The sequence below is a fragment of the Carettochelys insculpta genome, chromosome 2 (genome assembly GCF_033958435.1).
Source record: "Carettochelys insculpta isolate YL-2023 chromosome 2, ASM3395843v1, whole genome shotgun sequence".
Taxonomy (NCBI): domain Eukaryota; kingdom Metazoa; phylum Chordata; order Testudines; family Carettochelyidae; genus Carettochelys; species Carettochelys insculpta.
In genome coordinates this window covers 97,239,393-97,256,196 of record NC_134138.1, presented here as the reverse complement: position 1 = coordinate 97,256,196, position 16,804 = coordinate 97,239,393, and the positions used below count along the sequence as shown (strand labels likewise).

General features: G+C 42.4%; 1 protein-coding gene across 1 annotated transcript in view; it reads right to left on the bottom strand.

Annotated features, from left to right (window-relative positions):
• VAPA (VAMP associated protein A) overlaps window positions 1–16,804 on the bottom strand; it is a 58,257-nt gene that overhangs the window by 30,307 nt on the left and 11,146 nt on the right. The window lies entirely within an intron of this gene.

Below are 16,804 nucleotides of genomic sequence, written 5' to 3'. Positions count from 1 at the left end.
AGGAGGATGAAGAACATTTGGTGGTGACTTTGGGCAGGAGATTGGGATACAGAATCTAGAAGCAGGAAAGGATTCTGGCCTGGGGAAGGGGTGTAGGACTGGATGCAAGATCTGGGAGGGAGTTGGGGTGTGATGCCGGAAGCAGGCTCTGGCTGGGAAGAGCTTACCTAAGCAGCTCCAGACACACAGCACTCTCAGTCAGGCTTCCCTGCCTGCCAGGAAACCCAAGCCCATTGGCTGTTCCATGTGTCCATCTGCATTGGAGTATACTGCTTTGTGCATTGCCCTGCCCGCAGCGAAGTGTCTCAGTTCTTACTGGCCAGAAACCAGCCAATGGGAACTGAGAAATTGTGCTGCACTACTCTGCCCCCAGCACAATCTCATGGGCCAGTTTCCACCAATAGGAGTTGAGAGATTTTGCTATGAGTGGGGTCAGCACACAAAGCTCTGCCCAATCCAAAGCCATAGGAGATGAGCTGCAGGCCAGATTAAAACATCTTGGCAGGCTGGATCCAGCCTGCAGGCCTTATCTTGCTCACCCCTCTTCCCCAAATGTTGCCACTCTTTAGAGGCAGAAACTAGTCAAGGCAGGTTGCAAGTGGCCAAAACCCTGAAGACCCAGGCAGCTAGTCAGTCTGAGATATTTCCAAAATGAGTTTGTAGAGCTAAACTGCTTAAAGTTTAATTCAGAAATTATTGTAAGAAGCAATCATAAACACACTTCCCATTTCAGTGCAACTTCAAATTCTATCCAAACTACTGGAAAATGTACGTATCTGTGCCCATACAGAATACAAAGACGAGTCGTCATCATCATCATCTATAACGAGGGTCTCAACGCCCATTGATGTCCGATGCCTCTCTCACTACTCCTTTCCATCATTCCCTGTCTAGTGTGGAGTGGCTTAGTTTCTGTAGACCAGCTCCGCACCAATCTACTATATCATCTATCCATTCTCTGTGGGGTCTGCCTCTCCTATTCGAACCGTCCATTCTGCCGAATACCAGGGTCTTGATTTTCCGTTCGTCTTTCATTCAGCAAATATGCCCAAATAGTTGTAGCTTCCATTTTATAACCTCCCGCAGCAGGTTCTCTTTCAGCTGTATCTTTCTATATAATTCCTCATTCGTGACCTTCTGCATCCATCCTATTCTCAGAATCTTTCTATAACAACTATAGGTTAATTCTCCCTCAAAACAATAATCCGTTTACTGGTTGAGCTAAATCTGACTAAAAGAAAGGTAATTCACAGATAAAAGATTTTTCTATTGTTCACATGGAAATTTTGCAAACCCATTACAATGGGATGTCCAACATCACTATGTCACCAGGAGGACAAATGATGAATTAGAAGATATCTGACATTAAAGACACACACACAACAATTAAGCTCCATGGAATTACGCACATGTGTAATTTTCCCTATAATGTGTTTCAGTGTGCACTGGCAAGTAATATTGCGTAATATGGCCATTAATCATTAAGGACACAGTAAAATAGACTACAGTAACAGAGAAAGCATTAACTTGGTGGGGAGGAAGCAACAAGTCTCATCCTGCAAATAAATCAGCTAAAGACAAATATTTTACAGGAAAGTATTTTCCAAGAGAGGCATTTAAAGACAGAGTCTTTTGAAAAAATGTTAACCATCTCAACCATGAAAGAAAAAACAATTGCAAACTCATCTGAGCAAATCACAGAAACATTTAAAGCAGGGGTGGGAATCTACAGCCTGTGGCTTGTTTTGATCTGACCCACGAGGCTTGGGGCTCTCCTCTTAGGCCCTTCAGCACCACCATCACAGTGGGGAGATAGTGCTGGCAATGTAGCCACACACAAAGGTGCCAAACCCCTACACAGTAGGGGTGTGAAAACCTAATTAGATTGGTTAATCAGTGAAACAGTAGGCTAAGCTCCTATTTGCTCTGGCAAAGTGAAAGGTAACTGTCATTAAATTCAATTAAATGACTATGATGGATGCTACATGTTTAATATTTTCAGATCACCACTGGTGAAAGACAGACCTGGAAAAATGTGTTTCTATCTTGATGATGAACACTTCATCCAGAAAAAAAACAAAACAAAAATCACACCATACCTCAAGCCATCATTCAAATAGTGCTAAGTTATAAAACTGCTTAGAACATGCTTGTTTTTGACACTGATAATTTTATGTACAGGCAGAAAGCTTTTCATTCTGTACTGTCTGGACTCTTGCCCAATATCATGCATATTACACGCTGTGCCCACATTGCAACTTGGTAGGAGAAAGTTTTTGGGGACATCAGCACAGTATTAAGATCATTTTCACACATTCTATACAGCAGGGGACAGGAGCATACTAACAAACCCTTGTACTCCAAGTGGAGCACACGTCATCTACAAGTCTCCTTCACTTCACTCTGTCTCAGGTCAAAACTTCTGACTCTAGGAGTATCCTAGTTGTTGTCCGTCAGTCTTAGTAGATCTTCTTAGTAGATCTTCTCCATGAGGTCTTCCTCTTTTGCTTTTGCCTTGCGTTTTGCATTTGAGAGCCTGACAGACTATGTTGGATGATGGTTTTCTGAGAGTGGTCAAGCCATCCCCACTTTCTTCTCTTGATTTGAGCATCAAGTGATTCCTGTCCTGCTCTGTTCCAAAGCTCTTCATCTGTGAAAAAGTCTTGGCATTCAAGAAGGATGTACCTGAGGCACCAATTTATAAATGTCTGCCATTTGTAATTTGAAGACTTTTTAGTATGCCAGGTCTCACATCCATACAAGAGTACACTCTTCACATTTGTGTTGAAGATTCACAGTTTTGAACTGAAGAGACATCACGTTACCGTCTATTCCAGGAAAAAAGTTCAACAGGATTTTCTCGGAGAGAATGACACAGAAATTGCTAGACAGCTCAGGAAAGAACAGGCTGGCTTCCAAAGTGAGAGAGCTTGTACTGACCAAATAGCAACTCTTAGGGTGATCACAGAACACTCACTTGAGTGGAACTCCCCCACTGTACATAACCTTCATAGACTTTCAAAAAGCCTGAGACAATGTTGATAGAGACACTTTGTGGAAACTGCTGCAACACCGTGGCATTCCATCCAAAATTATTAACCTGATCCGTTCAACGTATGAACTCTCCACATGCCAAGTTGTTCACAATGGTGTCTTGACAGAATCCTTCAGCATACTCTCAGGCATGCAACAAGGGTGCCTATTGTTACCTTTCCTGTTCTTGATGAAAACAGGCTGGATTATGAGCAGGATAAGAGATGGCCATCAACGGGTCATTCAGTGGAGACTTTCCAAACAGCTAGAGGACATTGATTTTTGCTGATGATGTCACCCTCCTTTCACACCTACATGAAGCATGGAAGAAAAGGTCGCAACACTAGACAAAACTGCCTCTATGACTGGACTGAGCATTAACAAGGAAAAAACCAAGTGAGGATCAACCAGTTCAACAGTAACACCATCACACTGGGAGGGGATGACCTGGAAGATGTAGAGCAGTTCAGCTACAGAAACATACTACCTCAGGTAAAATGTTCCCAGCACAGCGATGGCACCGGACTAGATGCAACAGCTGAGATTTTTTCTTCTTGTTCCGTTGGTGACCCAGCAAATACTCTGAAGAATAAATAGGTGTGGCAGCTCGGCAGGACTTAAAAGAATGTTGTCAGATGAAGAACATTTATTGCTGAAAATTATCATTAGTTAACCATAGGATAAGTACAAGTCAATCACTGAACAAAGTCTGCCTTGATCAGGTATTCAAAAGTATCGATACCTTCTGTCTGAGTAGCCTTTGGCTGTGTCTACACGTGCCCCAAACTTCGAAATGGCCATGCAAATGGCCATTTCGAAGTTTACTAATGAAGCGCTTAAATGCATATTCAGCGCTTCATTAGCATGCGGGCGGCAGCGGCGCTTCGAAATTGACGAGCCTTGCCGCCGCGCGGCGCGTCCAGACGGGGCTCCTTTTCGAAAGGACGCCACCTTCTTCGAAGTCCCCTTATTCCCATGAGCTCATGGGAATAAGGGGACTTCGAAGTAGGCGGGGCCCTTTCGAAAAGGAGCCCCGTCTGGACGCGCCGCGCGGCGGCAAGGCTCGTCAATTTCGAAGCGCCGCTGCCGCCCGCATGCTAATGAAGCGCTGAATATGCATTTCAGCGCTTCATTAGTAAACTTCGAAATGGCCATTTGCATGGCCATTTCGAAGTTTGGGGCACGTGTAGACACAGCCTTTGAGTGACATCCTCTGAATGCAAGTCTCAGTGAAAATCAAAAGCTCTTCCATTTTCTCAAAATTAGAGTGCATTGTTTCTGACTTTAAAATGTATTCATGTATTCTGTATCCAGTCAGAAACTGTGCACTCCGCTTTTGAGAAAATAGAAGAGCTTCTGATTTTCACTGAGATTCATGTTCAGAGGATGTCACGCCAAGGCTTCTCAAGGCTGAAGATATCAATATTTTAACATATAATCAAGGCAGGATTTCAGTGCATCTGTTTCAGTTTGCTAATCATAATTCAGCTAAAAAGCCAGTGGAAAGAACATGTGATGCTTAGGAGTGAGTAATCAGCTATCGAATTCCATACACATGTAAGAAGAGGAAGAATTCCTGTGAAATCCCAACTCAGTGAGGATTACCATTCAGTTTCTTATTTTAACAATGTTCAATCAGTGGATTTAGCTTTGTATATTAATAAGATTTCACCCAAAGCCAGAGTACTCTATCACCAGGGAAAATTAATGCTAATTTATGTGATCGTCAGCAGATGGTTTTATTAATCTGACAATAGTTTTATAAACATAAATGCAGTAAACAACGTACAGCACAACTCACTGGATAATCTGGTACTCGCCACAGAAAATTACAACTTTCAAAAGAAAAACTTTGAGCTGATGTTTATTTATACTTTATTTCAATCTTAGAATATGAAAGCATTTGGTTAAAAAAAGACATCCTCTTTGATATGGATTATCAAATTCCATACATGTACAAAAATGGAAGAGTTCCTGTGAAATCCCAACTCAATGAGGATTACCAGTTTCTTACTTCTTTACTTCTTCAGATAATCTGAAGAAATGGGTCCGACACACAAAAGCTCATTACCCAATACATTTAAATAATAAACCTAATAAATTAGTCTTTAAGGTGCTACATAACTGCTTGGTATTTATAGAAATAAGCTGTAATTTTTTAAATGGTCTGTAATTACCATTGGAACAATTTACCTGGGATTAAAATAGATTCCCCACCACTGATAATTTTTCAATTAAGAAAGATATTCTTTAAAAAATACATGCTTTAATGAATTATTTGGGGAAAATTTTCCATGACTAGATAATCACAATGGTCTCCTTCTGACCTTGGAATATCTGATCTTGAATGAAAGTGGGCAACAGAGTCCAACCATGCTTGCTTGGTTCTAGCAAAAGACAGAGACATAGTGTATGTATGAAGTGCGGCTGACATGACCTCTATTTATTAAATTAATGATTTTTTATTATATTCTTCATTTAAAAGACCTGCCATTTTCTTTAACCAGATATTAAGGTTCCATCAACTTTTGGGAATATAAATAAAAACAAATTTATTTGATGTGGATTAACTGTTCTTCTGACCCACTTCCTCTTATGCTCTATCTTCATGCCCCTAAGGACTGTCTGTAGGAACAGATGGTTCACATAATACTATTGTGAATAATTTCAAACTACTGAGCAAAAAAAAAAAAAATTCTGAGGCTCCCTCTGTAGGTAGTCCCAAGTCTGTAAGAAAACTGCAGTTGCTCCCAGAAACATACATTTGAGGATCCAATCCCCTCTATTATTTCCTGGGTCTTTTCTTGTCCATTTCGGAGTCATTAATCTAAGAATATTTGAATTATGGCAAACTGAGAGAGGGCCCCTTCACCTTTCAGGTTCTAACAAACAAACTGTAGGAAGATGAAGCATTATTTGTACAACTGCTCCTAACCCAAACATTTTAACTTGCTTGGTGTAATAGGACAGGGTTTCTGGGAACACCTAAAGATATCAACCTAAGGTACCTTTTTTTAAAAACTGAGCTACCCAGTACCAGGCTGAGATCTTCTTTTCACTAATGCGAATCCAACCAGCCACACAGCACTTCTGCCAGCCCCCTAGCCAGCCAGAAGCCATACAAGCAAACCCAGAGACTTGCCAGCTGCTATACCAGCCCAGACCAACAATCTCCAAATGAAGTTGAGAGGTTGTTAAACTTGCTTCGCCTAACACCACACTGATTTTTCCGGGTCCCAAAAGGTCCAGCCCCAATCAATATATACTTGGATCTTACTCAAATCACCACACTCTCCAATTCTTCAGATCTAAATATCTAAAGTTTTATGAATAAAAAAGAAAAGACAGGGTTAGAGAGAATTGTTAAAGCAATACTTTATATACATCAATCATAAATACTGATTCAGGCCAGCAGTAGTTTGCTGATTTTTGACAGTCTCTGAAAGTTCATTTCAGGTTACATAGATTCAGTTACTGAAGCATTATAGATCCATCCTGCTGGGGTACACGTGCTGGGACATGGACCTTTGGAGACCAAAAGACAAAAGATCCAAGATGGACAGTGGTAAGTCCACACCACTGTACACTCTGTGTTCAGGGGCAAAGCCCCTTCTTCTTCCCATAGTCCCTTGAGTGTCTGACCCAACTTGATTCAGGTGCACTGTTGCAGCAAAACTGTTATTGGATGAATCCCAGGAGACAGTATCAAATTTCTAAGATTGATCTGTTCCTCTAGGTTCAGTCCAGGTCACCTGACCAGCAGGCTGCATTCCGTTGATAAGTCCCAAGCATCCGGGATATGCATTCGACTCTGAGCCTTTGTTTATAGTCCATTCAGCCTGGTTGGAGCTGAGTTCACATCTCCTAGTGTGAAGGGTAGCACTGAAACATTTTCTAATACAGCTACATAGCTAAAATCTGTAACTTTACCTACACACGTGATGTAGACATATAAACAGCATACACAGATTCAGGGCATCATCAGCTTTCGTTAGACATCTCACATGGTCCCCTTGGCACAATACTGGGGGCCAAGAGCCACACTGGGCATTAAAATGGCTTCTAGACCCAATATAAAAATCCAGTCACATGACACTGGGCAAGACAGGTAAGTCTTAAAACTGAATCCCTCCTGCCTCTCCCTGTTTGGCCCTTGCACCAGGCAACAGCTGATCTACCAGAGTAACCAGAGATGTTTCCTGTACAATCAAAAATACTGAACAGTGAGGACACCTGTATTTACTGCCGATGCATCCTACTAACAGGGCTCTCTATTCAGAGAATATGCACAGAAACAATCATTTCACATAAATGATTATGACATCAAACATCTTTTGCAAACAGACATTCCAATGGTAAAATAAGACTTCAAGTCAACATAAAGTCAATATTTTTGATCCCGAAAGAACTGATTGTTTATCATGTTTTAAATACAGTACAGAATTATTCTAACAGACATTATTAGATTTACTGCTTTAAGCAAACAGTAATATGGCCAATTTTATCATGAAGCAACCCCGCCCCACTTACATCCATTTCAAATATTGCTGAAAAGATAATTTTCCTGGCTTGCGGCTTGACCATGTCACCTTTCTCTTTGGATTCCTCCACTAGCTCCCCCTTTTCTTGATTACATCAGACAAAACCGTATGTGTGAAGTTTTCAGGAAAGAGAAGAGAACACATCATATCCCACACAAAAACCCAAACCTACATAGAGTCAGACCCATAATTAAGAATGTCTTGAATGAGCACCTCAAAAATATTTTTAGGAAAAGGAAGAAATGTTCTGGAAAAGAATCAGGCTTGCAATGCTGTCTTCAATGCCAGTTTGTTGGTCCCAGAGGAAGGGTGAAGAGATGAAGCAATTGTATAGTTACAGCAAAAATGAGTGTTGAGATCCCACCTATCTTACAGACTTTTGTTCACTTGGATGTTATATACAGTAAACCCTCAAATTATGCAGAGGTTGCATTTCTGCAACCTCCGTGTAACTGATTTTCATGCAAGTTGAGGGTAGATGGAAACCAGATTGCCTGCCCCCACCCCCCACCCCCCGGTTCTCGGCTCTCCTGGGTTTGCAGAGCCAAGAAACTGACCAGTCCACCAGCGCTGGTCAGTTTCCTGGCTCCCAGAAGGCAGCCTGGTTCCTGACTTCCCATCACTTGCTGCTTGTGGGATCTGGGAAACTGACCAGCTGGTCAGTTTCCCGGTCCCAGAAGCTGTGGGGAGCTGGGAACCAGGCAGCAGCCTGGCTCCCTGCTCCACTCCACTTGCAGAGAGGGGAAACTGACCAAGGCAGCAACCTTGGCCAGTTTCCTGGCTCCAGCCAATGGAGGGGAGCCGGAAACCAGGGGCAGCCTGTCTCCCAGCTCCCCTCTACTCCTTGGAGCCAGGAAACTAACCAGAGCTACCGTCCTGCTCAGTTTCCTGGCTCTGCAAGCAGAGGGGAGCCAGGACTCAGGCTGTCACCTAGTTCCCAACTCCCCACCACACTGGGGACTGGGAAACTGCTTTTGTCAGGTGCTGCAGCCTGACTCTCACCTGCGCCCCCAACAGGAGCAGTTTCCTGTCAGGGGCAGCAGCTGCATTAACCCGAGACATGCGAAACTTGGTTGCACGTATCTCAAGGATTTACTGTAAAGTTTGGAAGAAAGCTCTGTTTTAAAGGAAAAACAGACATGTCGAATCTGTGACAAAGGGAGGGGAGGAGGTGTTAGATATTAAAACAAACAAAAAAACTATTTTCTTTCTCTGTCTACTCCCTCACCCTCACCCCAATTACACCTGGGGTGCAGCTTTAATTTAAAAAGGTAAACAAGGGCACTTCAGTGAAAACTTGAATGAACAAAGTCATAACCAGCAGAGAAACTCACACCTACTGGACTATCCAGCCCCCTAGTTGTAAAGGCTGCTCCTTCTGCAGTTACAGAATTGCTGCTGCACTACACTATGACCTGGCTCCTTGAAGGGACACAAGAATTATTGCTTTAAAAAAGGGGGGTGGGGGATACGTATAGGGAGGAAGAGCAGAGCAGGTCATGATGTGCACTCATGCAATAATGACCTGTGAATTTAAAAGGCTTGATGAAATGATTTACTCTTCCTCCTCTCTGTCACCAACAGAAGTTGGTCCAATAAAAGATATTATCTCACCCACCTGGTCTCTCCAATACCCTGGGACCAATATAGCTACAACACAACACACAAGAATGGAAGAACCCCCCCTTCATGCTGACATTTTAGTGTAGGAATCACAGCCTCACATGTCATCCACTGTAATTGGCAGGCTGATGGTGGCAGCCACTAGACGCTCAACAACGTTACTTAACTGAGTCTGTTGTCAGGTTCAATAAATGGCCAGTTGGGCTAAATTTGTACACATGAAGGGAAACGAAGTAGAAATGCTTAATTGCATCACCACCTTCAGATTCCAGGTATTTCTGGTGGACTACCACATGTAGGCTGACAATTTGGGACATGCTCCTCTGCAGCACAGCTACAAAAAAAAGTCAACTAGCAAGTGAAGCAACAAGATAGGTAGGATTACAATGATGCTATTAACCTCTGAAAGGTTAAAACATAGCACTGAAGGTCTATAAGCACCGGCTTGCTGTGAGTTAGACTGCTGTGCTGCATCCTGCAAAAAAAAAAAAAAAAGAAAGAAAACCCACAGACAAAGCAGTGGTCAAATGCAGCACTGGTCTGGACCACACTTGAGAGAACCAGAAAATAGTGGTTTAAATGTTACCAGCAGACTGGCAGCACGGGCCTCTGAATTATCTCTGCCACCCTAAAGAAAAGCCAGTGGAATGAGTGGAGAAGAATGGCAGGCTATTCTGTGCTGTACAAAGCCACCATACCTGAGGGCATGACAGAACAAGGTCAGTGCACAGAACGCTCAGGCTACCTTGAAGTAGTTCCTAATACAAGAAATCAGCCATTTTAAAGAGTTTCCTTTATAAAAAACTTTTGATTTCACAGCATATAGGGTTCACAGATGCTCTCCCTGAGCAGGAACAGACTAACAGAGCCAATCAGGGGATAGCAGGTTAGTTCAAGACACTAACATACACCATGATTGGCTAAAACATTCCTGGAACAAACAGGGAAAAAAAACTGGTTATCATGGCAGTCTGAAAGGACTGGGACATCCTATGCCATGACAATTTCCTGGCTTTCTAATTCACCAGCCTTCTGGAGGCCTGGATACCACCCAGTCAAGAGGGGGAAAAAGTTTCTTTTTAGAGCAAGTGCAACACTATTGCCATGATCATACTGACAGCCATGAAATGTAAATACATTTAGTGGTATGCTTCAAGGACAGTCAAGAGCTTAGGCTTGATTGCATTTTGTCACAGTATAAACTGGAATATATTCATTTGTGCCTTTCCAGGGTGAGAGAGGACTCTGAAGAAAGAGCACAGATACTGTGTCAAATAAAAGATCCTATTTTTCTTAGGAACAAAGATGAAGCTGTCTGGAAAAAAACTGAAGGCAAGACTGCTAAAAAATATGATCCCGAGTTCACTAACCCTTCAAGCCACTATGATAACTGTAAAGTCTACCTTTTTGGCTAAGAAATCAAAGATACTTCTAGTAACTCAAAATATTATTTATTAAAAGCTTTTACTGCTAGACTAGGATTCCATTGTTCCAGTGGATTTCAGATTGGAGGCCTTTGAAAAGATACTGCTTTCGGAAGCCAAGACATACAGGTAAGATAAGACTAAACTTGAATTGCAGGATGATTATGAAACTGAGGTGGAGTCACAGACAAATTGTAGAAAATTGGAGAGGATTAATAACTGACCTTCTTATTTGAGGTAATAAAGCTCATAATTACTTTTTTTCACAATTTTCTGAGGGAACATGATAGTGTTGATTCCTGCTCTCAGCTACAGCACCCAGCACATGGCGGGGCTCCTGTTGTCTACACTGAAGCAGAAACCTAATACTGCAGAATCCACAATTCCCACAATACTGCAAATTACACATAGATGAAATAGCTTGATGGGACACGAAAGGAAATAGCATTGGTAGGAAATGCTAGATATGTCTAGATTGCCGAAAACGGTCAGCAAAAGAAACAAATTGTGCAACGCATTTGTGTATCTTTTGCTGACCTGTTGGGAGAGGCTTTTCCAACATTTGGCCCATCCTCATGGGGCCAAATGTCAGAAAAAAAACTTCTGTCAAGACCTCCCTTCTTCCTCGTGGAGCAAGGTGCACAGGGATATCTACAGAACACTCCTGACCGGTAGATCTCTGCCAACAGATCTGCAGTCTGGATGCGCATTCTGCAGACAAAAACTCTGTCGACAGAAGTTTTGTTGATAGATGCCTGAAGTCTACACATAGACAGACTTGCAATTCCAAGAAACTGGGGCCAGGGCCATCCTGAGGATTTATGGGCCCTACGCAGTACAGTTTATTGGAGGCCCAATGGCAGCTGGGGAGCAGAGGGGATGATTTTTAAGAGATGTGTTTTTATAATCTTCAGCAAAACACTAAAAAATATTTTCAAAACAAATTCTAAATCACAATGGGGAACGTATGGCCTGGATCAGATTGGGCTCATCAGGCTCAGGGTCCTGACACAGACCCTGTCCCAAGAGGTGCAAGATGTTGCTAGTACTCCAGTCAGTGGTGCGGGGGAAACCATGACAGGAGCACCAGCACCAATTTCCCACTAATGGGTGGGGGGAGCCTCAAGACTCACAAACCCGATCCAAGAAAGCCAGAGCCCAAACTGACACCGAGGCCCTTCCTGGCAGGAGGTAGGGGGAGGAAGCAGCTCCTGTGCACTGCAGGGAAGCACCCCCCACAGGCATCATTCCCATTGGTCATATCATGTCCAATGAGAACGATGGGATGGGTGGTGCTGGCAAAGAGCGCTTCTTGGCCACATGGACCCTATTGCCCCCCGGAGCTGCACTAGGTAAGTGCCCCAATCCCCTGCCCCCTTCCCAACCAGATCCTGCATCCCCACCCACTGCCTGCTCCTGCACCCTACTCCTACAAGGTCCCCTCCCCAGCACATTCCTGCACCCTACGTCCTGCCCAGGCATCCCATTCCCAGCCCCATTCCCGGTCCTTATCCCAACCCCTTCCCATGCACTGAACCCCACCCCCCATAAACAACAAGAAGTCCTGTGGCACCTGTTGAAGCAAAAGACTTCTCTGTGTTTAGGCGGCTAACATTCAGCTTTATTGAATTCAGTAAGGCAACAGATGAGCCAAACTGGACACCAGTAAAACCAGGTTCAGGCAAGGCTGCTAGATGCAGCTAACGCTACTATTTTATACCCTTACACAAACAAGTCCAGCGTCAGAAGCAATTAGTTAGAGAAACATAAATCACTTTCAAAGAGAAAACTTATCAGCAAGGAGGAACAGGTATCATTATCACGGAGTAGGAGCCCCAAATCCAAACAGTTCATTAATGCAGCATTCCATTGAGCTCATCCTCCCTGCCATTCCCAAATAGGTCAGGAAAAGTTCAGACTCTTGGGTATGTGCAGAAGAAAGAAATGTGAAATGGCTTCTATATAAGATGGCTTCCACACACCTTCTAGACTAACAGGTATTTTGAAGCATGAGCTTTTGTGGGCAAAGATCTGCTTCATCAGTCTATAAGATGCCACAAAACCTCTTGTTGTTTTTGAAGATACTGATTAACTCGGCTACCCCTCTGATGCCTGAACCTCTCATGTTTGGCTGTTCCAAAGAGCCCAGGGGGCCCCCACAAAATTTACTAGCCCTAGTCTCCCTAGGCTCTGGGATTGAGCTTGAGTACAGAGAGATGACTGTCTCCTCCTCCTCCTCCTCCTCCTCCTCCTCCTCAGTTGGGACACATATCTGTGAGTCCCCCACCCCACCCCACCCAGGGTAGTCAGATTGGTGAGGTGTTTGGGTTTTATTTATTTATTGGCTTCTCACTTGTGTGAGAGGATGACCCCCACTCCCCCACCCAACTGATATTCCTGTGGATCTATAGCCTCCCCAACCTTCAAAAGGGTCACACCTGTTTTGAAGTAAAGTCCCGAGAACTAAAGCAGTAAATTCCAAAACTGACAGAGGGAGGTAACATGCCTGCTAAATGGCTTCATCATCACTCTAATGGCTTTTTCATAGGTTCTACTAATAGCTCTGGCAAGGTTTTTCCACAATTTCACTAGATCCTCTCTGGAGGAAGCACTGCCACTGAACAGGGATAGAAAGAGCCAGCTGAGTGGACATTAGGACCCAACACTGCCTCAAATCTACGTGTGCCTTACACAGCTGTGTAAGGATGGGTAAGGATGGCTCTGACTGGGGCTCAGATCCTTCTTCAACCAATTTAAGTTAAGAGATGTCATAGAATCATAGAACAATAGAGCTGGAAGAGACCTAAAAAAGCCATTGAGTCCAACCCCCTGCTCTAAGCAGGACCAAACCCATAAGATCAGCCCAGCCAGGGCTTTGTCGAGGCGAGACTTAAACACCTCCAGGGATGGAGGCTCCACTACTTCCCTGGGTAGACCATTCCAATGCTTCACCACCCTCCTAGTGAAAAAGTTTTTCTTAATGTTCAACCTGGACCTTCCCAACCACAATTTGAGACCATTGTTCCATGTTCTGCCATCTGTGACCACTGTGAACAGCCTCTCTCCAGCCTCTTTACAACCTCCCTTCAGTAAGTTCAAAGCTGTTATCAAGTCCGCCCAATGTCCAAAAATCCTTCATGGATGATCACCAGTGATTTTCTTCCTCCTGAAAGACTGGATGACCAAAATGGTAGAAAAGTTTCTGGCTCTAACAAGGAAATCAAACAACTTGACAGTACAAAGTCTACTCTACAAGGCATGGTGATTCAGGCAAATGTCACAGACTGCAGATTTGGGTAAATCCAAAGGTGTTAAATAGATTAGATTTCAACAGATTAAGGAAGAACCATTAAAAAAAAAAAAACATTTGTCAACCTCTCACTTAGGAAAAAGCCTAGCAGTTTCAATTCAGAAAGAGCAATGCGTTCCCAAAGAATCCTTGTTTATATTCTCACACCCGTTCAAAACCTGCCATTCACTTGGTTGTGTCAGTGGCGTAATGCATATTATATTAACAACTTAATACACCAACGATCATACATACTCAAACACCACTGTAGAGATTCTGGTATTTTGAACCATAAAGACATTATGGTCTTATGTCAAGCCGATATCAAATATTTATCTTACAGTAACAATACATGCTTATTTATCTACAGAACTTTAAAGAAGAGCTTTGTAGTCAAAAACCAACAGTTACACTTTATTGTGTAAATTTTGTAATTTGGGAAGGCAATTATATAAGATAAGCAGACCAATACACATACTGGAAAGAAAATATGTAACTTGTGTGTCAAAACTACTTAAGACAGCTTTTAGAATTTAAAAGCACCACACAATAAGCCTAATTTATGTTCAACTGCTGCACCTCTTTGTCTCTCTTTGGCCGTGTCTACACTAGCCCCAAACTTCAAAATGGCCATGCAAATGGCCGTTTCGAAGTTTACTAATGAAGCGCTGAAATGCATATTCAGCACTTCATTAGCATGCGGGCGGCCGCAGCACTTCGAAATTGACGCGCCTCGTGGCTCATCCAGACAGGGCTCCTTTTCGAAAGGACTCCGCCTACTTCAAAGTCCCCTTATTCCCATGAGCTGATGGGACTAAGGGGACTTCGAAGTAGGCGGGGTCCTTTTGAAAAGGAGCCCCGTCGGAACGAGCCACGCGGCAGCGAGGCACGTCAATTTTGAAGTGCCACAGACGCCCGCATGCTAATGAAGCGCTGAATATGCATTTCAGCGCTTCATTAGTAAACTTCCAAGTGGCCATTTCGAAGTTTGGGGCTAGTGTAGACGTAGCCTTAATGAAGGCATTCCTCCCATTGTAGAAGAATGATAAGTATTCTTTTAGACTCATTTTCAGTTATTCACTTTAAAAGGACCACATCTCTTTTTGTTAATTCCAAACGTGCCTCCTACTTTCACTTAATGGCATTCTTATTCTTATTGAATAGTATATGACTTATCAATTGGAAACATCTACAATTTTGAACAATTCTTATTCGAGAGAGAGAGAGAGAAATAGCCTTTCAAATTTTTATACTGATAAAATATTCTCCATTTCCAAGAGCTTTCTTGTTGCTGTGACAACAGAGGAGTGGGCAAGAAATTTTAGAACTGCTGAATATTAATTCAGAATAAAACAGGTGATGTACAAGGTGATGTGTCAGCTACTGTTAAGAATGAATGAACAACCATTTTATTTTAACAGTTTACTGGCTACAGCAGGATCCTTTACTGGATAAATAGCAACATGATGCCTAATCCAAGTAAATCAAATAACTGATGAATTATGGAGAGACACTCACAGGAACACTTCTTCTAGAAACTGCACATAGAATTCCAAACTGGTACAGGAAAACTGGATAAACCACTGAGGATGAAAGGCAGTACCCCAAAGGTTTTCAGTACACAGAGTTGGTGGAGCTGAAGCAAAGCAAACCAAAGGTTTCAAATTTATTCAATATGTTCAGTAAGCAACACTACGGGACATGGATGCCTTCCTCTCAAAAATGGAACTTCCAAGCTAGTTCACCTACATCTGTGTGGCCTCTGCTAAAACAGGAAAGATATTCTTAACATTATAGATAAGGAGTCAGAAAAAATATTTTTAATCAGCTCTTATGCCAAACTAGTCAGTCTCTCAACAAAAAGGCTAATAAAAATCAACTACCTCAAGACATTTATTCCAGGGACCAGTGTGCTACATAAATCTGCTATCAAAAAGGCCAAACTCAAAATAACAAGCATTCAAAATATTAAACCTAATGCAAGAACTCAAAAGCATTCTCCGGGTCACCACTACTTCCTTTGTATGTAAAGTACTAACAGTGAAAGCAACTTTTGGCAAGTTTTATAATTCTACTCCTTCTGTGAACAGAAACACATGTATGCATTTATGTTATTAGGGAAATTTATGTTATTAGGGACTCTTCTCATACAGTAACAGCAAGCTGCGCATGAAAGTTTGCTTTTTTAAAAAAAAAAAAAAAAAAAATCAGGTTAGTTTCATTTTTGTTGCTGCTCTCCAACCTCCTCTACCAGACAAGGTATGAATTCCAACCTCAATGGCCTTCAGTGTTATCTTTTAAATATTCTACATGCAGCTCTAGATAATACCTAGTTTCCACAAAGTATTTTGAATCAGTAGATACCAAAGGATGTCAGTATAATTATCCTCCTTTTACAGCTGGGGAAAAAGAGAAATGAAGTGACCCATGGTCACCAAGCAGTAGAGGGGCAAAGTTGGTCTCCTGACTCCCAGGTTAAGTTCTCTATTCCACAGGCTGTTTAAGCATAAACTCCCTGAATGTACAAGCATCTCATTGCAGATACATGGCTGAAAATCAAGTACACTGTGAGTTTTCACCTTGAAATGCAAAAATTCATCAGATGTGTAGAAAAAGAGATATTCATGTCAACAGTTAGTTTTAAGAGCATTGATGGGACTTACTGAAGTTACTCAGGAAAATGCGAGACCATCTACTTTGAAAAAAATAATATTTTTGCTGCTAATCTTCTCCATCTGATATAGAACGATGAAACAATTACCTTAGTAATCTCAAATCACAGTCCACCAAGTAAACCTAACAGCATACTCTCAAACAGCAAGAGCGACTCTGGATTTTATTCAGGTAATCAGACGTTTGGACAATCAATAACGTAGCAGCAGCACACAAAGCTC